At 41.9% G+C, this 23,757-nt stretch overlaps 1 long non-coding RNA gene across 1 annotated transcript in view; it reads left to right on the forward strand.

Moving 5' to 3' along the window:
• Nucleotides 1-20,001, forward strand: part of LOC110398964 — a 94,709-nt gene extending 74,708 nt beyond the window's left edge. The window contains exons 2-4 of the long non-coding RNA XR_002438773.1: nt 15,293-15,394; nt 18,961-19,041; nt 19,617-20,001. This is a non-coding gene — a long non-coding RNA (uncharacterized LOC110398964). The remainder of the gene's footprint in view (nt 1-15,292; nt 15,395-18,960; nt 19,042-19,616) is intronic.

Below are 23,757 nucleotides of genomic sequence, written 5' to 3' on the forward strand. Positions count from 1 at the left end.
GCTTCCATCCTTTCACCTTTTGCTTGCCATGGAGAGGGACAGTCCTAATAGAATGGATCTACAAACACAGCAGCAAGACAAGGAGCACGTGGGCAGGCAGAGCTGAGAACGCTGAGCTTCACCAAAGCTGTGCTTTTGCTGCACCACAAATGCAGCAGGTTCTAGTGGGGATCACAAAGGTTCCAGTGCTGTTTGCTGGGCAATTCCCACAGAGCTAGGCTGTTGGGGAGAGCCTTCAGCGTGCAGTTAACGTGCAAACCGCACTGAGAGCCGAGGTGCACTGTTCAACACGAGCTTGTTGAAGTCAAATCGAGTATCACAGCTTGCTCCAGAGGGTGTTGGATTAGACTCTGGGAGCCAAGAGGTTTTTATTAACTCTGGTTGATATGTATATTCCAAGACTGGAGAAATGAAGTGGGAGAGGCTCCCTGGCTCCAGCTGCCATGGCAGCTCTGCCTCAGGTGATCCTTCCCTGTGTGGAGAGGTGTGAGGGATTTGCATTTAGAGATTTTCTATTTGTGAATGTATTTTTCAGCAATTCTAGGTAAATATGCAATAGTAAATGCCTATCTTGCTGCTGTACATGTATATAGCTGTTAATAGCTGCTGAAAGGAAAATTAAGCACAGGCAAAATGCAGAATTTTTTTGGATGTGTGAGCAATGCTGTTTTTAGAAACAAATTTTATCTCCTGCTCCACTTAACAGATATTAGACAGTATTTCTTAAACACCACAGCTTGGATCCCCGCTACAAGCACACACACTTCTATCCACATGGGAAAAATGAGCCCAAAGTTCAATCGAGAAGAGAGCCGGGGTAAGGACGGTGGTCACTCTAATAAGTACCTGAGGTATTCCTCCCCTTATCTGGGGGAGAACACAATGCCTGGGTCCTGCTGAAAGCAGAGCTGATGTGGGAAGGAGAAAGGAGCCACAGAGGTACCAAGGACACAGCTCATGGTGTCACTGTAGAGGTGGTGGCACAGGGCTCAGTGCTCTCATGGCATCACTGCAAAGTGTGGCAATGCTCCAGGGATTGCTTTCTGGGGCTGTAAGTTGCTTACAGAGGTGAAGCTGTTAACCTGGATGACCTGGTACCCAGCTCCTTCTCTGTCCTGTGATCCCTCTCCTAACTGCGTGCTGCGGAGCCAGCAGTGTCCTGAGGCTGCATGCACTTACCAGGCCCCTATAACCTGGCACTCATTTTCCTACAAAAAGGAGCACGCTGCAGCTCCAGTGGCAATGGCAAAGCAGATCTTCTCTGAGCAAGTCTGGGAAGGAAAAAGAGATTTTTTTTAATAACTGAATATTGATTGCTCCCCTCTTGGAGCTGTGCTCTGCAGCCTTACCACTGCTTTGTCTTTTTTGAATGAAAGAAGCCCGTACCGGTTGGAGAAATAGATCTTGCTTTCTCATTAATGAAATATTAATTGCATGTTTATATTTTAGTGTGGCCTAAAGTGAATATTAGAGTGCCCATAAATAAAATATTGCCAACTTTAATACAAGATGGGGTTTTCTCACACTTGTCTTAAATGAGCTCATTACACTGGAGAAGGTAATAAATATTTGATATCGTGGCATGTTAATGAGGTGCTTGCTTGTGAATTCAAAGTGTTTAGCATAGTTCTCTCTCCCCTTCAAACATGTTATATATTGCAAACATTTTGAATTATTTAATCAGGGGGATCTTTAAGCGCTGCAGTGCTGTGTTTAAAAACCTAAACCCACAAAACCACAAAAGCAATTAATGGTTGCATCTTCCAAAATTGACTGTAATTTCTAAAATAATATTGTTTATTTATCATTTGGAGTTACTGCGGAGGACTTGCCTGCCATTAAGGAGCAGCCTTCTCCAACTGCAGGCAGCACGACGCGGTAGCAGCGCGTGCTCAGCGCACGCATGAGGTGCAACTTGGAAAGTGCATGCAAACTTGTTATCTCGGTGGAGTTTTAGCCACTGGATTTGACGTTCAGAGTTGTTTTAATGCATGCAGACAGAGGCATGGATGTGATGCTCCAGCGCTGCAGCCGTGTTTCTCTCTGTTCATCTCCACGTAATCATGGAAATATTGCAGATGTTGGGTCTTTGGAGTAAAGGGAATTGGAGATGGAGAAGTCCATCTTGGTGGAGCTTGATTTCTTTAACTGGAAGTTATTCTCTGATATGAGAGCTATATAACATTCTAAACTGTGGCATTTTGGGTCTGTCTAGGTTATTATATGGAGGCAATAGCCAACGAAAAGCAGCAATCATAAATACTTATCTTTTCATAAACTGGTTAAACTTTTAAAAACCACTTCATTTCACTGAATAAACAACACTGTTTTTCCAATTTTCGGCTCTGGCTGTGAACTGAAATGTGTTTCTGGCTTTTGTACTTCCATGTGAGTTCTTTCCAATAAGTACTGAGTTGAGAGCAGCAGTAGAAGGTGTTGATGGAGCAGCGAGATGCACCAGTGGGGAAGTGCTCAGTGAGAAGCAGTTTCCTTTGTAAGAGGTCTGCAGCTCCTTGTTAGATGTTAAGAGCAGAAGAGTGATTGTAGGCTCCTCAGATATGCATTAAAGCTGCGGATATCATTTTCTTCTGTGTGTATCTAAAAAAAAATGTCTTGACAAGGACGTGTTCAAACTCTCTGGAAACCTGAGACGATAGAGATGAATGTAAACACTTATTTCAGTTTGTTGGCTTCAGCTGGAAGTTTAAAGACAACTCAAGTTGTCATCAAATCCCAACATTTGCACTCAATGGGCAGGCAAAGTTTGGAACCAGTATATGGAATCTGTAGGGTTGTTTTTTGACTCCAAGTGGGATAGAAACTTCTCCTAGGACAGGCTTGGCTAGAGAAGCTTCTGATTCAGCTCCTCAATCACAAGTGCTCTTTGCTGCACGCGTGCTGCCTGTGGGTGTATTTTGAAGGGCTTCGGATTCAGGGTTGCCCAACAGAAGAGGACAAAGGACGTGCTGTGGCTGAGCTGGCATACAAACTCGTCCTCGCTTGGCCAGGTGTGCAAGTTATTTCTTGGCTGACCCATCCATATACCTGAGTTGATAATATCCTTGTGTCTTCTTGTGGTTAAAAGGCAACTCTCTGCTCGTCTATTCACTCAGATAATAAAACAGTACCAGGCAACTAGGGGATAGAAGCGTAAGTAGAAATGTTTCTCACATCTTCAAACTTTTTCGGAGTATAATTTCCTCAGTAATGTGTGCAGCTTCAGGCTTTCAGGAAGGTGAAAGCTCACAAGGTCTTCTGAAGACTTTATTTCCTTTGACTTCGCTGCTTTTAAATTCCTTTTCGTAACTATACTATTAGCAGAAGCATGTATTGTTTTTAAGGCAGAATGTTCTACAGTCTAAGATAGAAAATTTTATGAAAATTTAGCATGGGTGCTAATAGAGACATATATTTGAGTGCACGATTCTACAGTGTTTTGAAATATTTCTACTTTCTGCTGACAGAATGGGAATTTCCAGATAAGGCCTGGTAGGCAGACACTAAATTTTTTTTATCAAAAAGTACTCTGTGGTATAACCACATCAAGGTTAATCTCCTTTGGTAATAAAAGGCATTTTCCTCAAGTCCTGTTTCAAAACCACTTACAGTATCTATTGAGTTCATTGTTTTTCTCCTACACGTCTCTGTTCCCTTGATGGAGGGGGTGGTCCATATTGTTCCGGGCATATATATGCTGTTTTGCACAAGGTAGCACAATGCCCCAATGTTTCAGTAGCTTTAATCACAGTTTTAAACTTCAGTTTTCCACCTTGGAAAATGAATGATGAAGTGTTTGGTGTCTTCAAGATTTAGCCATTTAAATTCCACGATGGTTAAAATGGTAAATTAAATATTTAAACCATTTAAATTAAAACAACAACAACAACAACACAAAGACCACTGTTTAATTGCTAGTAGGACCACAACCAACTTTGGAAGTTGAGAATCCTACTCTGTTTTTGGGTATTGCAATTTCTGTACAGCAGTGATGTGGTAATGCTGAAAATCTGGGCATGAATCTGTCTGAGTAAAGGGCAGGGTGATGACAGAGTGATGTGTGCACTCCTGACCTCCTCTTTGCAGTGTTTATGATATCGGTAGGTAGGAAAGGCAGGAAGGACAAAGACCCCATTCATTATATTTTGATTTAAGGGGAATATAAACTTCCTTTTTTTTTTTCCCCCCCAACTTGTAAACCAGGATAATAAAAATGGCGTAACTCTATGAGGACAGGTGCTGGGTAATTAAAGCTCATGTCCCGTCGAGTTGCAGGGCTGTGCTGAGTGCTACTGCTCCAAGAGTCGTTGGCTGTTCCCCTTGCTAAAAGGTAAATACACTAGGTTTAGTCTGGAATGTTTATCAGAACAAACAAAACCAACAAAACCAAAATGATACTCCAGTGATAAATGGTTTTAATTAGAAGTAGGTAGCAAACACTTGAGAAAAAAAAAAAAAGATATAATTTCAGGCAGATTCTGTACTTTAGTATTCCTGGAAGGCAAATAGTTTTTATTCCTGAAGCAAGAATTGGAGAAATAATTAGGCCTAGCTTTAATTTAGTGATGATGCAATTAAGCTATAATGAAATTGGAGGAGAAAAATCCAGATAACAAATTGTGGTTAATTTAGGTACCAACTTGTTTTTGTTCCTCCGTAATCAATTTGCTCTTCAAATGGTAGAGTATCACCATCGTTAGGATTAAAAAAAAAAAAATGCAGTCAGCAGTCCATAACTTTGACAATGTTACTTAAATAGTTTGACAGGGGGAAAATGGAAAGGTAACTCTCAAACTGAGGCCATTTGATGTGAGTGCTACCTAATTGTGTCTTGGTTTCTAGATCATTGACTTCATACTGGTTGAGTGGGCCTAATTGTGACAGAAATTGGCCCGTTACCGTTTTCATGTTTTGGTTTCACTCCTGTACAAGATGGAGAGAATCCAGCTATTCCGTGATCCTAGATTTTTGGAAATCTAATTTTTAGTTTCCTAGCCCATGAGGACTGATGATGCATTTGGAAACACTAAAGTAAGCTTCAAAATAGTTTGAGAAATCATTCAAAATATCTTTGAAAATAAAAATTTAAAGCTCGGAGTAGCAGCATTTACATTCCTTTCTTCACTGAAGCTGGGAGGATCCATCAGCCAGTAATGAGGAATTACATTTATTAAGTTCTAAAATTTATCTTCAGGAGCAGCAAGTGCTTCTCTGCATGCATCCAGATAATTTGGCCATATCAATATTGATCCATGCTTTGCAGTTGTTGTTAATCCCTCTGGGAAATTGATTCTTTCAGTAATATTGGTTGAGCAGATGTTGGTTGTTGATTTTGCTGTTTTATTCTCGGTACTTTGGTTTTTCTCAGAAGACGGAGAAACTTCCTCCTTAATCCCGTGCAGAGATAGAAATATGAATGACAGCTAAAAATAAGCACAATTTTCTGTCCTTCTGCAGCTCTTGGGATACACACTGCGTTGAGCAGGGAGGATAAGCATGACTGCATGTATCTCTTTGAAGTACTTTATCAGCATTCTTAAAAAATATCAAAGAGGAGACTTATGCCATGTAAAAATAGTTATGATTACATCCTCTTTGGCTGGATCTGATACAGTTCTCAGGCGGTACATCTGTGAGATGACTACCTGAGTATTCAGGGGAGAAATCACGGTTTTTGGGGACAAGACTGTCTCCTGCATTTCTGAGGCCGTTTTTCATTTCCAAGGCTATTTTCTCTATCTGTTATCATTTTGTTTCAAGAGTCATGGACTTATCCTCAGCGAGCTGGCTGTAGCGGAAGTTTAAAACCTATTTTTAAGCATGGAAGTTCTACAGATTCTCAGATAACCAAGATTTTGAAACTCATTTTTCTTTTGTTTTAAATGCCTGGAATTCCAGATTTTTGGAGCGTTAAGGCACACAGTGCTACCTTTCTCTCTAAAGACCGTTCAGTGCCCCTGACATGATGTGTGCTCCTTCACAGGGGTATCCCAGCAGAGCCATGCAAGTCACCAATGTGGACAAGAGTGTCTTGGTGAATATCCGCAACTAGGAAAAGGTAATGCCAGGCAGAAAAGGTGTGTTATATCTAAAAATGGTACTAACAGTAGCAGCTGTTTTCTGTTTTACATAACATTATCTGTTGATAAAGAAACTCAAAACTCTTTGTGGAAGGAGGAGGAAGGAGCTGCCATGAGCTGCCTGCTGCAAATGGTCCCTCTGGGTACCACTCCGCTCCATCCCTGGGGCTGTTTGCATTTGCAGGTGGCTTCTTTCTGTAGGAATCCAGCAACCGGCTGACGTGTGTGTAATTTTATGAAAAGTCTATAAGAACTGCTATGGCTTCCAGTCAGTCAAGAAATTTGAGGCTAATTCAATATTTGATGCTCTTATTTGGCTCTTTTGGATGCTAAGCAGCACCACTGTTGTGAAGGCTTTGATCTAGTTTCCTCTTTTTCTCAATGTATACTTCAAAATTTATTTCCCCTTGAAACAAAGACAGTCACACACAAAGACAGTAGAGAGGCACAGGTTTATGTGGCAGAAGCTTGTGAAAAAGAAAAGATGCTCCAGCCTCTATGCAGTCAGGAGGTGTTTGCATTGACCCTGCATGCTGCCTGGGCAGTAGGGCAGCCCTGAGGGCTGTGCAATGAGCACAGCTGTGCAACAAGTCCTGCCCTCAGCAGCTCTCAGTTCTTCCTACTAGCTAAGCCTTTGGGTCTTATTCATGGTTTATGTTGGGTTTAATTAGGGAAGAATAGAGTCCTACACCATCAGAACATGCTAATTATTGCTTAATGATTGACAGAAGGGAATTTGTGCAACCGTATTTTCAGATCCTTCTTTCTTGCCATCTTTAAATGATTTAGTCTTTAGTGCAGAAATATGATTTCAAGAATTTCAATAGAGAAATCCTCTTCAGTGTCTGTTTTTGTTGCTGGGTTATCTCGTATTTTTTAATTTACTCCTTTTTTTGTATTTCATTTCCAATTCTCCACCCTTCAAAAATCTTTATAAATTGCTACATAACAAGTGCAAATTTCCCTCCTCTTCAATGAAAAGTACCAATCAGGCTGTGATGGCTGTGACATCTCATAGGAAGGGAGAACAAAGAAACCGCTCAACTCTAAATAATCAAAGTCTGGCTTGTCAGAGTTGGGGTATGTGGCCTATTAAGCTTTATTGAGGGCACGTTGTGAAAGCAGTGGTGCTTAAATAAGTGTACAAGCCCTTAAGTGATTAGTTATGCAAGTGGCACAGTGATCTTGTAAAATGAAATTTTATTCAAAGAAAGCAGAACTATCTCCAATAAAAGTATAATACAGCAGAAAATCAAGCAGTGATTCTTTGCAAAGTGACAATGCCTTATTCCTGCTTCTGTGCTTTGTTTCTGGGATGTTTAGTGGGAAGAATCCCGGGGGGATCTTATCCATGTGCATAAGTCCTCGGTGGGAGGGAGGGCAGAGGATGGAGCCAGGCTCTTCTCATGGTGCCCATTGATGAGATGAGGCAGAAGAAACAACCTGAAACCATGTCCTTGAGTGACGTGGTCTAGTGGGCATGGAGCCAGGCTCTTCTCATGGTGCCCATTGATGAGATGAGGCAGAAGAAACAACCTGAAACCATGTCCTTGAGTGACATGGTCTAGTGGGCATGGGTGATGGGTTGATGGCTGGGCTTGATGACCTTAGAGGTCTTTTCCAACCTTAATGATCCTATGACATAAAGAAAATCTCATTTAAATGGAAGAAAACAGTCTTTGGGGTGAGGGTGATGGAAGGCTGGGGCAGATTGCACAGATAGGCTGGGGTTCCTTTTTTAGAGATGTTCAATGCCTAAGTGGCTACATCCCTGAGGAACCTGATCATCTGCTGGAGTGAGTGGTCCCCAGAAGGGCCTCCAATCCCTGTCCCTCTGCAATATGCTGTGCAGTATAATTGCTGTGCTGAGACTGTGGAGCACATTTTGGTTCACATCTCTCCTCACGTGCTGTTTTTAATCTAGTATTTTTTTTTTTTGGTAAAGGACTCTTGTTTAGCATTTCCTGTGTTACTCTGTTTTTCTCTGTTAAATGCAGTCAGGTTTCCTGTCAGAAATGCAAGATGACAGTTTATCCAGAACTAAATGCTTCTTTTGTTCTCTTTTGCTAAAGCTGGGGACTTTCCTTTCATCATTAGAGGCATGGTGCTAGCAGGATTCCCTGGTCCTGTCAAAATCGGCAGGGCTTTTCTGTCGTACAAGTCAGATAACAACGCAAGGTTGTTTTTTTTAATAGCAAAATTGCAATATTTATATTTTCCAGTGAGACAGGTGGAAAGCATGAGAATCCTGTTCACCATCTTTCTCCAGCATCACTCCTGCACTATGTGTTTCTCCATCAGGTCCTCTACACAGCAGTGCTCTAAAAGAATTTCATTTGTCGTTTGCATGGCTCCCTGTCACCCCAGCTGAACGTTTCCAGGTTTCGTGCATCAGTACAAGTTCAAATGCCAACCTCTTCCTTGAATCAAGGAGCAGACATGCACTAGAGCTGATGCACGGTCCCAAGAGACAGTCCTCATCCCAAACAGGGATGGTGGCACACGGCCTCGCCGCTCTGTGCAGGGCAGCCCCAGTGCCTTTGGAGGCAGCTGCTGCCTTTTATCAGTGAGTAAGCCGTAATTCTCAGGCACTTTCCCTCCTGTGAATAGTCATGTTATTTATCTCCATCTGCTGTGCTGTTTTTTTCCCTTCTCATTTGGCGTCTCTGTTTGGTTCTTTATTTGACATCCTGGCTGCTGACATACCTTGTTTATCTGTCAGCCGAAATGGCAAATTCCAACCTCTGACTTACGGCTCCTCGTGCTGATGCTCGAAGTTGATCTCAGGTCTCTTCCAACTTTCAAGGCTCCCCTGTATAACTGGCAAGAAACTTGCACACTGTGAATTCTGACTGCCATTTGCAGCTCTGTCATCATTAGCAATCCTTTATTCCACAGATTTTAAACTAGACGTTTTGCATGCAAACTGAGCTATGATGGTTATTTTCCATAATAACCATTGGGTGTGCACCCAAGCTTTCATTATGGATGCAATATTATGCATTCCCTCCAGCCTCCTCCTGCAAAGGGTACTCCAGTGTTGTGCAGGTAAGACTTTATGCTCTGGATTTCTGCCTGGTCAAAACAAAAGGAGTTATTACCTTAAATTAAACAAGTCCTTTTATCTTGTCGTAGATTACTTCTGAGTTTCCTTAGACTAGCTGTTGGGGAAAATTTCTTCTCTGAAATAGTGGTAAGGCGTTGGAACCTGTTGCTCATGGAGTTTATTGAGTCACCATCCCTGGAGGCGTTCAAGAAATGTTTAGCTGTCGTACTAAGGGGAATGATTTAGTGGAGAAATATTGGTAGTAGGTGGATGATTGGACTAGATGATTTTGAAAGTCTTTTCCACCCTTGGTGGTTCTGTGGTTCTGTGATCACTGATAGCTGCTGAAGAGTTATTCTGTAGTACTTTAGAGGTTGATCTCAACCATTTTGTGCAGTGTGAAATCTGAAAACTTTGAATAGGTTATTATTTCAGTAAATTGTAGTGCTTTTACTCCTTCAGCTTTCATAGATGCATCTTTGAATTGCTTGATTTATGCAAAGAACTGATGCTATGGCTCTGAAATGACATTTGCAGAACTTGCACGCTACAAGCAGAGCACTCAAGACTGAGCCTTGAAGTTTAGAGAAATGTTAACTTAAAGAAAAATAATTCTATAAAAATAAATCTGAGTACGCATCCAGACCTTCTGTGCCTGATACTCAGCTTCACCATTCACTCTGCCTGAGGTGCTGCTGACAATGGTTTTAAGCTGAATGTTGAGGACTCGCACACCTACGCCACATCTCATCCTGCAGCATTCATTCAAACAAAGCCCTTGACTGCAGCAAAGGCCATGGTGACATGGTGGGAGCAAACTATTTTGGGTGAGAATTGAGCAAGCCCTTCAGGGATGCTCATCGGCCATCCTCAGTCTCCCATTTCCCATGGAAGAATGCCTTTCTCCATGGCTAGCTTCTACTCCGTGTTCCTTGGTCACATGGAGAAAATCACCAAGGTACTTCTGAAAGGAGGAGTTATCTGGGTGTAAACAGAACTTGCTTCAGCTACTTCTGGGGCTGCTTCTTCCTTTCAGAACGTTATAATACAGAAGGAATTCAGCTGTATCTCACAGCAGTTCCTGCAACCCAAGACAGCATCCTTGACAGGTCAACAGATGGGGGACAAAACAATCAATTCCTTGGTGTTATTTAAAAAAAAAAAAAAGTGATCTAATTCTCTGCCCACAAGGACAGACTTTCTAATGGACTTCACCTTTGAATTGGAGACAGAGACATTCCTGAGAATGGTATTCGGTCTTTCAGCTTATCTTCAGTGTTTCTGGTATTATAGGACTGGTGTAAACACGTGCTGATAGCATGTAGTTGCTGAAGAAACTTGAGCAGGTCTAAAAATGGCTGAACTCGTCTATATATAGCTTTTATTGATTAAGAGAGAGGTTTTTTTTTTTTGTTTCTTGGATGTTAGGATGTTTCTAAGGGTAGCCTTGACTCTCTTGCTGTGAGCCTACGTAATTTGACAGAAGCCCTAGATTGGATTTTAAGAGCCAGAATGAACTCAGAGAAGGATGCAAACATGTGTTTTATTTTGTATATCAAAACATTAATTTGAAAATAGCAATATAAATGCAGGCAATTAAGTCTGAAAGCATTGGCCATTACCTGTAAGATAGCCACAAAGGCTGCAGTTCTCATGCTTTATCACTCAGTACTATTTACGTTTTTTGTCTTCACTTGTTGATATGCGTAGTTCCTGCCATTTCTGTAGTTTTATCGTCTTATTTACCACCTTTTTTCACACTTCCTTTAACAAGAGACTGAGATAGAAAACCAGATGGACCTGCCTCTGTCTCTTCAGAGCAGAAGGTTGACTTGACCAAGGAGAAGAGGTCTCACAACCCTATGGAAACTTCTCCCTGCCATGAAGCTACAGGTCAGAAAAGCTCCCAGTGTTCTCTCTAGCTGACATCATGTTTGTACCCCAAATCAGAAAGTGTACTGTCAACTTAACAGGTGAAAGGGAAAATGCTTCCTTCTGGGAAGACCAATTAGGCAGATAAATGGCACAGATGACTTCACTAATTTATGTTTCCTGTGATTGCTGTGATGAAACACAACACATATGCTGTTCACTCCATTCCTTAGAGCTTTGGGTAGTTTACTGTTTGAGGCTGTAAAAACACAATAGGGAATACCTTAACATATGCTGGAGCTAAACTGAATGAAGAACAGCAGCAGCTGATCTGTGAAACATAAAATGCATCATCTTGAAGTATTTGTGTAGGGGAAAAAAAAATAGCCATTTTGACTTCATGGTTTTCAAAACCTGTTGGAAAACTCTTCATCAGAGGTACTGCCTCTTAAATACGTAAATTACCATAGAGATATCTTTTGCTTCATTAAAATAGCTTTCCACTTGATGGGTTCATCTGCAAGGGCAGAGCTGGATAGCAGTCAGACTGCCACTCCACTGACCACAGGGTTTCTCATTTATTCAGCATTTCTCTCAGTATTAGAGTAGGAAAAAAAAAGGAAACAATTCTGTAGCACTTACAGCTCTTCTCTAATAAAATGTCATTTTGCAAAATGTTTAAGTGTCCACTTACCTTATGTTACCACTCAGGAAGTCCTCTGTAAGGAAGGATGAGCTGAACACCTGAAACAAAGGTGCCCTGAACCTGGGCAGATGCTACTCAGGAAGTTCAGCCAAATAACTCTAGTAAAATGCTACTGAAATGATTGAAATATTCTTTCCTTCTGCCAGAAGGAGCCTAATCATTGGAAATCCCAAATCAGTCTGATTCACAGGCAATTTCCAGGCCGAATTTTTGTTTTAGTTTTTCAAGACATTGGAGTAAATTTTATATCCATTTTAAAATGGCGATCTGAATCAAGTTGTTTGAATTTTATCTATTTTTGTGGCCATGCTGTTCCATTTGCATTTAGGCAAAGTGGATTTAATGATTAGGAGTCTTTTTAAAAAATGGTCCCAAGTGTTTTTTTTAAAGATTCATTACTTTAATTTCTTTTGTTCTTGAGAGATGGTAGCTTTAGTTTGTGTTTTTACTTGCTGCTATGTTATACTCAGAAGACTAGAGCTAAATTATACATTGCTTTGCTTATTTGACATTGACTCAATTGCTTGCATCAGTCAGCGGATGACACTTGTAGATCATTTTCCCTCATTGGGATTATTAAGTTACTGAGTTTCTTGTTCTTTCAGAGTATATTCATTTTAATTATTTGTTTTCCTGTATTACAACTCTATGGTTGTAGTTTTTACTAAAGGTCTAAAGTGAATCATCTGTTTCTAGCATTTGGTTCTGTATTATAAAAATCTATGGAATCATCTGTTCCACTGAAGTTTATAATTCGGAGTACAAAGTTTCTCACATCAATAGAATCCTTCAGGTTTTGAAATAGAGATGAAATTTCAAGGAAAATATTAATAATATATTTTGGCAGTCTCAACAGTCAATGTTTTGAAAAAGTGTTTTCAAAATTTAGATTAAGTTACTATTTCTGGAGGAAAAGAAAAAGGAAATTATGATGAGAAATGATCCCTTCCAGCTACATCCATGTCTTAGAGCATCATAATTACATGAATTGAGTGCAGCTACTTGGGACGTAGCTGGATTTTTAGTAGAAGAAAATGATAAAAAAGCAATATCAGTAACACTGCAGAGTTGTTTATTTGGTAGAGTGATGCTGTCTGTTTTATGTCCTGTGTTTCTTTAGATGAACATAGCGTACGCGTTTATGGCTGATGGTTCTCAGGCGTAAATTTGGTGTTCCAAAATGTGCCCAGGAGTCTGAACCCCCTGACATGCCTTGAAGTGGGATGAGAGGGAAGTCATTGGGTTGTATGTGCTTCAGGAGCCCTCCCAAGGGGTCAGGCTGGCTGTATAATCACATGGGGTTGTCGTGGTTGTCACACTTCTCTAAAAGCTGCCTTGCCCAGCACTACATTGCCTCGTTCCTCACTGCTGTAGTCACCCCCTGATAGCAGGTGGAATGCAAAGTTCCATCTGACACTGCAGGATCCTTCAGCCTTCAAAAATGTAATGCCAGCATGATGTACCACTAGGGAGAAAAGGGCATTTATCTGACAGCTGATGGTAGGAGCGGGGAGCATTGTGTGCAGGGCTGGTGTGCATCCCAGCATAGGAGTGGTGGCAAACCACATCAATAACAAACACATGGCGAGCAAACAGCTCCAGCAGGGAAGAGCAGAGAGAGCAAACCTCATCAGCACCGAACAGCTCCTGCACACTGCACAACTGTGGCGATAGCAAAGTTCTGCTTCGAGGGCTGGGTGAGGGCTCGTTTTTATTTCTTCCAGATGTTTACTTCAGAAAACCTTTCTAGCCTGAAAATGAGAACAGCCTCACTTATCAAACCGCTAGGCATGGGGCAGTCATTTAAATTTTACTAGAGGAAGAAGTGGATGTATTTTGACTTTGAAGCTATAGGGGGAAATGCAAAAGAACACTTGTCAGACACCTGTAGTTCGAAACCACTTACATGTTCTCACTGTCTGAGCTGTTGCTGCATAAGTTATCCTCATTTGCAATTCATCAGCCCCCCTCAACTCATGCATAAGCAGTTACCTTCCATTTAGACACCACAGGGGTGTTATCACCAAAAGGGTGAAGTCAGCTCAGAGAATCACTCGAGTTAATGCAGAAATGAGGGCAATATATTAATATAGCAACAGGACACCTAGCCTTTTATACTTAAAGCTATGAGCCTAGAATTACAGGTATAAAGGATACTTACTGAGAACCAATGCGCCTTTGTTAAAGAATAAAATGAATCTCGAAAGCGTGAACTTGCATTTGAATCGGGTATAGCACCCAAAGTACAGCGGGTTTGATGCTTTCTAAGCGAGCATTGAAGTCATGGAGACTAGAGAGGGATATTGCATTTGGGGGATGCTAGCGCATATTTGAAGTGTATCCCTTTTCCCTTCCTTGTGACTGTTGTTTTTGAAGGGTACAACAATGCAACAACATAGGGTGACACTGGAACGTGTCCTGCCCCTTCCCTTCAGCTCCAGGTTGTGAGCTTACCATCAGAATGTCCAACTTTTCTCTGGAGAGGGGGAAAGAAGTTAAACAGCAACAGAGATTTCAGCAGTACGAAATATCATGTGACATTTATTTACTGTTTAATTTTTGACTGTGATAGCTTGGGCCCTTTGTCTTTATGCTAGAGCTGGGCATTTTAGTGCTCGTGGGAGTCTTTAGGGTCCCAGGGCATTAAGAAACACTTGGGCTGAAACACGTCAAGGGGAAATAATATCTGCAATTGCTCAGCTTCCTGATTAAAAAGAAACCAGAACAGAGTCTAAGCAAGAGCAATGTTTTCTCAAGCGTGATTTGTAATACTTTAATTCAACACAGCAACAAAAAATGGATTTTATTGCTCTCTTTTTTATGGATCATGAATTTAACTGAACTAAGTAGACAAAGGACAGCAAAATAATACAGATTTAGTGAGATGTTGTCCACATTTCCTTCTGTTTTTCACTAACTTTTTTTTTGGTTGTGCTTATTCAGCTTTTCACATAACTCCAAAGCCCTGAGTATCACCAAAGAATAGCCAAGCGCTCAGCTGCTCTATTACCTTGCTGCCCTGACCAATATTTTTCTCTCCTTCTCTCATAGGTTTTTAGTCGATTTTTTCTTTTCTGGACTTATTTCAGCCATACTGAGAAGAATATCAGTTTTTGGAAGCTAACAAAACGTGACTGCTTGGTAGCTGTGTTAAGCAGTGTTTACCATCAACTGGAAACAATCACTGCTATTAAGTATTTTGAACTGTGTCTGAAATATCCATTAGGATGTGTACTGCATGGATTGTATTAGCGGTTCTTCCTGCTCCAGAAGACTTCTAATAGTGATAAAAGGAGAGAAGTGAGACCTGACGTGCATAGACCTGCTCTAACTTCCATAAGCGATCAGGGCTGAACCAGAAATGCAAATTGTCTTTTGTAATAGTAAATAGCCTTCAGTCATTTATTGCAAGTGAATTGACCAGTCCAAACTATTTGCATTGAGTTGATTTCAATATCAAATAATGATTTTTTTTTAGATTTAAAATCAGGACTAGCATCTCATGTCAGTGCAAATACATCTCTAAGACATTTGGGTACTAATAAATGATTCAGTATTTTCTACAGCCTAAGGTATTCTCTACTTTGTTAGATTTTCACATAAATCACCACGCTGCCAAAAAGAGGAAAACCTCTGTACTGAGATGAGATGCTCACTAAGATGGGGATGACATGGATAACATTGAGGATCCAGGTAAGCATCTCACTTCTACGTGGGAACCTGCTGTTGCAGTGAGAAAAGAAAACCACCACGTTCTGCTGGGTGGTCATCTTCCTGCAGCCCTCCTCAATGGGAAAAAGGCTTTGTGCACTTGGGGAATTAGTTAATCATATGTGAAACCACTGCAGATGGCCAAAAGGGGACTAGAGTGGCCTTGTTGTAAATAAGAAGTGGGTTTGGTAGACATGGCAGCAGTGACTGATGTGTAGAAAACAAGTCATTTGGCCACGGAGCCATGAGTCAGGTTTTCAATCTAGCCAACCAGTTAAGGCAAACCTTTAGCATTTACTGAGACTGTGGAAAAAATCTTCCTTAGAAATGATAACCCTGAGATTTTTACATGGGCTGTTATCTGTTGAAGTTCTCCTGTGTTTCTCTCCAGTAATTACCTTTCTCTAGCTGTTACCTCAATAAAAGGCCTGTAGATCCCATATGGGATAGGCAGGCACACAAATTACTCATGCTTTGAAAGGGAAGTAACTAATTCCAAAGCTAATGACACATGCTGAGTTTCTCCAATCCATATAGTTAATTTGAGCACGAGTAAAAAGATACTCTGCCTGGATTTTTAGGTGTCCCTGAGGTACCCACGTGGAAAAAGTTTCCTCTGAAAAAGGTTTCTGCCTATCCCTCAGTAAAGATGGACTAATTTAACCCACAGCACTGGTTCTAACAGTAGAGATCAAAGGAGCTGAAGGATAATTTTGTAATGGAGAAAAAACAGGCTTTAATTTTCTTCATGCTCTGAGACAGTTTTGCTTCAAGTGTTCCTATGAAAACAGCTCTAACCCAGCAATAATACTGCTAGAGCTGAAATTAACGCTGCACAAAATTCCACAGAAATGGGGAAATGGCACAGATTTATATCAGCCCATGGGGTCTCCACTGGCAGTAAAATGAGTTACTCTTGTTTTTCATAACGTATATTACAGTGTTTTACATATGTTTCCATAAGAGATAAATGTTGTTGCAAAAATTAACAGCCTACAGTGAAAAGAAACCTATTTAAACAAGGAAAATTTAATTTTGCTGCACTTATAGCCTGCCTCTGTTTTGTAACAGAAAGTTGAGATGTTAACACTGCTGTTGCAAATCAGTTCAGATGATCTGAAGACTTTTTCAGGACCAGTTTTCCAGCAGGTTAAAGAAAAGCAAATTTGGTAGGACGAGCAACCATTCTTGCCCTTTAAATGTTGAGCCTCCCGTACAGGACCACAGGCACAAAAGGCACATAATGAAGTCCTGTAGCCATGAAAACAACAGCACAAGAAGGAGCTTTCTCTCCCAGCTTAATTTTCCATAGTTACAGAAATGAGGCTACCAGCTGCTTGAATTACAACGTGCAGTGACACAGTAATGAGAAAGTTAATCTCTTTAAGTAGCTATCATATTCTGATTTTCCGTTGGTAACTCCTTGCCTGGTTTTCCCCTTTACCTGTAAATCTGCATCTAAATGCAAGCAGCAGTGTTCTCAGTACAGGTGGGGAGAGCGGAACACCTGCTGGCAGCTGCAGAGAAGATATCTATGCAGAAAAAGCGTTTGTGCAATGCATATCTATGTGTGTTTTATAAAATTATAATAGGACTACCAAGTGCAACCTGAAGGAAACATGCTGCTTTTGTCATGTTCCATCTACTTTTCAGCTTGAGTTAAAAAATAATGCTGTTATGTGTATCAGTTCACAGGCATGGTATGGTCTGAGCTGGGAGTTGCATGGACTCAATAGCGCAGGGGCCATCGCCATTGCGTGCTGGAGAGGTGTCTGGAGCCCCAGGGGCATTTCAAGGACTCTTGGCTCTTATTTCTATGAATATTTTCTGGAAAAGTGATGGGTTTGCAAGCCTTTGAAGGGCATCTCAGTGTTTTGAAGCTTTCTGTTATGGAAATAGGTGAGAGCCCACTGGGAACTGAGGGTTTTTTCCTGGGAAGCAAAAAAACATGGAAAGGACCGGGACTCCCTGTGAGAAGGAAAAGACATTTTGTGTTCTCTGTCCCTCAATGCTTAGAGTTAAAATTGGCCTTTCTTTCTCATCTCTGCTTAAATAATTAGGTATTTCTTCAGTTGCATCAACAAATCAACATGCAACTGAATGAAACTTCCAAAGACGTAATTCCCTCCTCTCTCCGTTCTTTCCCTTCTTCCTTCCCTTCCTCTTTCCCAGTAGCTCTGGTACTTTGGTCAAGGGACTGACTTCTGGGCAAGCTGAGCACTGCAACATCCACCAATGTGCGGAAGGGCTTATTGGATGAAATGCTGCCTCTGTCTCCCACTGCTGGCCTTCATACAAAACCAGCATGAAATAGGACTTTACAATTTGTCTGCATTCACATCCTCTCTGTAGTCTGAGCGAAGGTGTTCGGTGGCTGATTCACATTTGTCAAAGAGCATCTAGAGAGACGAAGTTCAAGCATTACACTAACAAGAAGCAAGTATTTTTGCATAGTTTCAAATCTTATGTTTATTTCCATTTTAACTGAAATGTCTCTTGCTTATAAAATGCGTTTTTTTTAGCTTAAAGGAGTTACTTTGCAGAAGCCAACTTTTATTTCAGTCCTCAAAAATTCATTGAGTGAATCTGAAACTGGGTGAAACTTCAGCATTAGTGGGATTTCTTTTCTTTTCAGTGGCAATGATGCCTTCTTGAGATGAGATTATTTAGTTTATAAGAGCTCTAGTGGCGCACTGGGCTGGATGCTTCAGCCATAAAAGTTTGTACACTCCTGATGTGCAAAATGTTGCCCTGCTCCTGTTTTTCCTGAGCAGTTCCCCAGTGCTGGAAGTGGCCCCTGACCACGGTTGAAGCTGTCGAGGAGAATACTGTAGAACGTTGTGACTGGGGACATCAGCTCACTTAAAAGGATTTGGGGCAACTGCCCCCAAAAGTCTGAGCTTCTGTTCCTTTCCCTAGTCCTGCAACAGGACTTCTGCTCCCCGTGTGGATTCCCATACAGGGAAGTACAGTCACTGCAGATGCTTGGATGAGGACGTCTGCTGTGTATGCAGGTCACTGCTCATTTAGACTACATTTTCTAAAATGTTGTTTTGGGAATATTTGACCTTTGGGTGAAAGACAATTGGATTAGCTGCTTTCAGATGTATTGTGTGCCCAACTCCTCTAGCACAAAAAACGTTAACCCCCTACTCCCCAGGCTTTGGCCAACTGATCAATTATTGCTAAGAGTTTTCAAAGGACATAGAGTGCCATGTAAGGTCATTCACGGTAGAAGCTCTTTAAAAAGAAAAACCATCTTTCTATAAATGTCAAAAATCAGACCAAATTTTGAGGCACAATTCAAAGGAGCAAAGTAAGGAATCTAAGTTTCTCTTACAGATAATGGGAGAGGGGTGAGCATTTCTAGGAGGCAATTAGTAGCAATTCTGAGTGCTCAGTGACTTAAATTCAATTGCTTGACTGCTACTCCTTTCCTCCTACTCTGGGCCTGAGACAAAACTAAGGTAAAACAATAAGCAACGTGTTTTAGATCTGCATAGAATATATTTCAGGTGTTGATCCATTCTTCATTTCTATCTTCAAAGCTGCTATTGGTTACCACGCATCAGGCCCATGGATGCTTTTTCTTGGACTCTAGTTCCCAGCTTCTTCATACAGTTTTGAAGGTAGGACAGCAGTGGTATATGCCCATGTATTTCCAGAATTAAATTTTTTGTCTATATCTGAAGTGTCATGGGCTGGGGAGAAGGTGTAAAATATTGTGAAAAATTGTGACTCTTCTGCTAGCAAAACCTTTGGGACCCTGTATTTATAGTTCTTGGTGCCATTTCTCCATGGCAGGAATGGGTAGACCTGGCAAGAGTGAAGTGCACCGCGTGCTGTTCCCGCAGTTCCTGGGTTATTGTGTGAAATCTGGGGTGCTCTGCCCAGTGGTTTTAACCCTACAGTGCCTATGAATGCAGCCATGAGCCGTTCTGCTCTCTGTGGCTCACCCAGTATCATTCTAAATATCCATTCATAAAATAGGGCCATCTTCAATGTTTTAACTTGCTTTAGTGAAACATTTTTTGTAGTCCTTAGCAGACAGCTTTAGACCACAAATGCCCAGAAGAAAGGACTATGAAAAGAACTACAATGGAAAGCCTGCAGCTGTATCTATTGTTTTGGGCCATAGATGTCAAGTATAGAGATGCTGGGTCTAAGAAAATATAACCATTCCTTTGTCATTTCTCTGTTTTAGTGTTATAGCACCCTTGAGAACTAAGAACCTGATGGATGCATTATGGATTTATGTAAATGGCGTACCTCAAACTTGCTCCTTCTCTCTGGAAGACTGGAAAATGATTTCTAAGCTGCTGGTGCGATGCACTGCCAAGGAAAGCAGTGGGAAGCACAGCTTCTGCTGAATTAATTTGGAGTAGTCCTCAACAAGTTTTGAAGCTGATTTTTAAGAAATTGTTCTCGAAAGTGTTTCTTTGAAATTCTGGGCAAGCAGTTTTAAAGATGGTATCTAGCGATTGAAAAAAATGTGCTGCAGCCTCAAAATATTCCAACACATCTCCCTGTTGGGCTGTCTGTGGCAGTGAGCAGTGTGAGCGTGCCCTCATGCCAGCATAACTGAGTCAGCACAGGTAAGGCTGAGAAGTCATTTCTTAACCGTTTGACTGCACTTCAATCGAGTACTTGATTATTTGTTATCTAAAAGTAGTTGATATAAACATTCCACAGTCCTCTAGTGCAGTATATGCACTCTCCAGTTCACTAGGAACCCCTCGTTCCTATGCTTGATAGTATTCTCTATGCATATTATTTTAGCTTACGCATCAGGTGAGCCTTTGTCAAGCATTAGAGGTTACCAAATTCTTCCCAGCTGCCCTCTCCTGATGGGAGGCACTCTGCAGGAAAATGCCTATTTTCCAGCTCAAGAATCAAACGCCCATGCTCACCTCTCTCCTCATCTTTCCTTCCTCCCCTGCCTCCAGGATTAATACAAAGCCCCAGCGCAGCCTGTTGCTGTGCTCACTGGCTTTGCCCTTTGGCTGCACTCAGAGTCTTTGCAGCAGGCTCTAAGCTGCAGGAGCTGGAGTGGCTGCACACCGCTGGCAGTGAGGATCCCCATGCAACCTTTCTGCATGGAGCCTTTGCTGGTGTCTGCTGCCTGCTGGCCTTGGCCCCTGCTGCTTCTCTGTGTCCTGTCTGCAAAGTTCTGTGTCTGCTCAGACGTAGTGAGGTCTTCCTCTTCCATGTTATTTCTTCTTTCTTTAGCAGCAGGATACCACAAATGCACAGTGGCTTCTGCTCGAGCTTTTTAGTGAAATGGGGGACTTCACTTGAGTGGATTTGGAATAGACTTCTGGATGATCCACATAAAGCCACTAGTATTTGTGCATTTCCGTGTCCGCTTTTGTTTGGGGAGCAGGGAGTGCGATGCTGCAGGTGAGCGATGCAGCAGATCATCTTTTCAGCTCACCTTTAGGCAGTCCTGTTGAGCAAGCCTAGCCTGTGGGATGCCTGTCTGTGAGAGCAGTTGGTTGTTTGCTGCGAGTTCATCTTCTATTCTGCAAGTTACTTCTTGCTCTGTATCAGTAACACCCAGGATTGCTTTGGGCTGGTGGAGGAGACTTCAGCTGCGAAGTACGTACGTACACACAAATGCATGAAGAATTGCAATGACAGGGTTTTGTTCCTTGCTGGCTGGTGATAAAGAGGCACAGAGACACTGACCAGGCAGTCCCTTTGGGCGTTTAGGAGCACCTTTCTACATGCCTTTAAATCTATTTGGTTTGTCATTACTTTATTTTCCATTATGGTCTACGGTGGTTCTTAAATATCTTAAGATACAAAGTAATCACTGATGGAAGAAAGAGGCAAGATGGGTTACTAAAACTTAAGAACTGAAAAAGTGGAGATCAGTCTGCTGTCGTTGCTCATTTCAGTACTTCCTACATTGCTAGATGCTGTGACTGAAGTAACTACCAGCAGTTAGAAGTAAATTGGCATAAACACATTGATTGTAAAGGATGGATTTTACTTGATTTCATGTGTTAAAATTTTGCTGTCTAATCTAAAAGCAGGTTGTCCCCTTGTGGTCCCTAATTTGTTGCTCATTGCCACTCTTTGGCTCTGAGGATGCACCTAGTGCAGTCAGGTTGGTGGTATTGAGCTGAGCACTCACCTTATTCAAAGACAAATCAAATCTTAGCAGGTTGAATCAAGTATGAACTTTCCAAAACAAGGAGGGCTTACAGCACAAAGCATCACTTCGGTCTGCAGGTACCTGAAGGTAAGCTGAGATCTGGTATTGGTGCAGTGTTCTACTAAATACAGGCCTCTGGCTCCAGCCCTGGCAGCATTTCAAAGACATGTTAGCATTTGCCATCTCTTCAGAGGACGGCAAGAAAGAGAAGACTATTGCTTCTTTCGTGGGGGGAAAGAAATAGATGTGGCTTTCCAAATAGTTTGAAGAGATTTCACTAACGTGGAGCCAACAACTGAAAAGACCTGAGTTGTGTTCTCTGAATTCCCCAACCCGTCTGGCAGCGGTTGCTCAGCTTTCTGATGTGAAGCTGATAGGAAAGCCGTCCTGCTCCCCGGCAGTTCCGGCCACTTGTGCGGATCTGATTAATCACGTTGGTAGGCAGCATTCAGCTAATGCAGGAATCCATTTATAGAGCGAGATCAGCATTCCTTCTGCTGTATTCCTCTTCTCACAGAGCAGGTCTGCAGAGCACACTTCTCCTCTTTTGCTCGTTTTCCAGATCACTGAGGTGACCAGTTTTTATAAATGAAAACCTCCTCCTTTTATTGTGCTACTGGGTTAAAAGATTCTGATATCTGAAAGAGAAAATGTGGTTCTCAGGTTCCTGGAGCCACGTTAGCCCTGTGAGCGCAGCTGTCATTAACCCTGTAGCCTATGTGGCAATGCTCTCCAAACAAGGTCAATGCACTCCCAGCAAATTCTGGATAACTGTTACCTGCCCAGAAACCAGAGCCTCAGCATCCACTCTTTCCATCTCCCTTCGTTATGTTCCAATTTCCCCTCTAGGTGCTTTCCAGCAGGCCTGCAGGATGCTGCTGCCAGCTGCTCTGGGGGTTGCAGCACTGCCGTGAAGGATGGAGGGCTCTCACTCACCTGAGCTCAGTGCCTCTCCCCTTGTTGTCTCCCTTGACAGCTGTTTCATGAATCCCCTGGAAGGAGCCTGGCTTGTTCTTAAAGAGAGTCATTTTTAATTTGCGGCGCTTGAAGCAGTGCTTGCTCTGCCAGGTAAAATAACAGGAGTTTAACACAGAATGTGGTTACTTTACAACAGCTGCAATACCAAGTGAGTTAATGTATTCTAGTACGTTCTCTCCGCCTTTTTATCAGCATAATTATTTTCCGTGGGCACTCTCATGCAATGTTTTTTGGAAGAAACCCTTTTGAGGATAAATGATGAATATTCGTAGTAGTCATAACGATGATGAACTCTTCACTGCTGGTGTCAGTCTGATCACCAGCGAGAAAAGAGATGTTAATAGCAGACTCATTTTAATACATCTCCCTTTTTCTTTGAAATGCGAGCGTGGATGTTGACTGCTGCAGTCTCCAAACAGAAGGCGAGTTTGTGCTGGCTCTTTCCTGCAGTGCTTACTGCCCGTGATGGCTCGGTCATATACCAAAGTTGGGAAAAGCTCCTTCTGGTGGAGCTAATTGTTTTGACAAAACTGTTTATGGCTCACAGAGGAACTACACAAAATTTTAATCACGGTGCCTGCCTGTGGCTCTAAGACAGATATATGAAAAGGTTTGTTTGATCAAGTTAAATTTCCTGTTGTCTGTAGTTGGACCCGTTCACCTTGGGTTCTTCCCGTGCTGCTTCGGGGCTGGCTCCTGTTGAAGGTCCTTTGCTATCATTGCTATGCCGTGGTGGATGGGAGAAGCAGCAGACAGAGGCTGTGTGCTGCTGTACTCCGCCTTTGAAAAGGACAATGTAACATTTGGACCAGCTCCATCTTATTTTCCTCAGGATAAACTCTCACATTATATACAAACATAAAACTATGGTGGTGGATATTACAGCGCAAAAGAAGAAATGCAATGCAGTAAGTGTTTTGTAGCAGCAGGTACTTTGGCTCTGACGGAACATCTAAATGGCCTGTAACATGAGGGGCAAGATAGTCCATGTCTCTGTAAAATATGTGCTATTGCTATATTTTGTTTTGCTCAGAAATGCTGTGGCTGCTTTCCTTGCTGTTATGGTTTATGCAACTGCTGCTCTATATTCTGTGAGCCATTACCTTGCTGAAAGACCGAAGTCTGGATCTGTGGTGTTACAGCCTCCAGGAGAAAAATGCTCCTGCTGATAATCAACTCCAAATCCATCTCTGATGATCTCACACAT

This window comes from Numida meleagris, chromosome 4, assembly GCF_002078875.1.
Source record: "Numida meleagris isolate 19003 breed g44 Domestic line chromosome 4, NumMel1.0, whole genome shotgun sequence".
NCBI lineage: Eukaryota > Metazoa > Chordata > Aves > Galliformes > Numididae > Numida > Numida meleagris.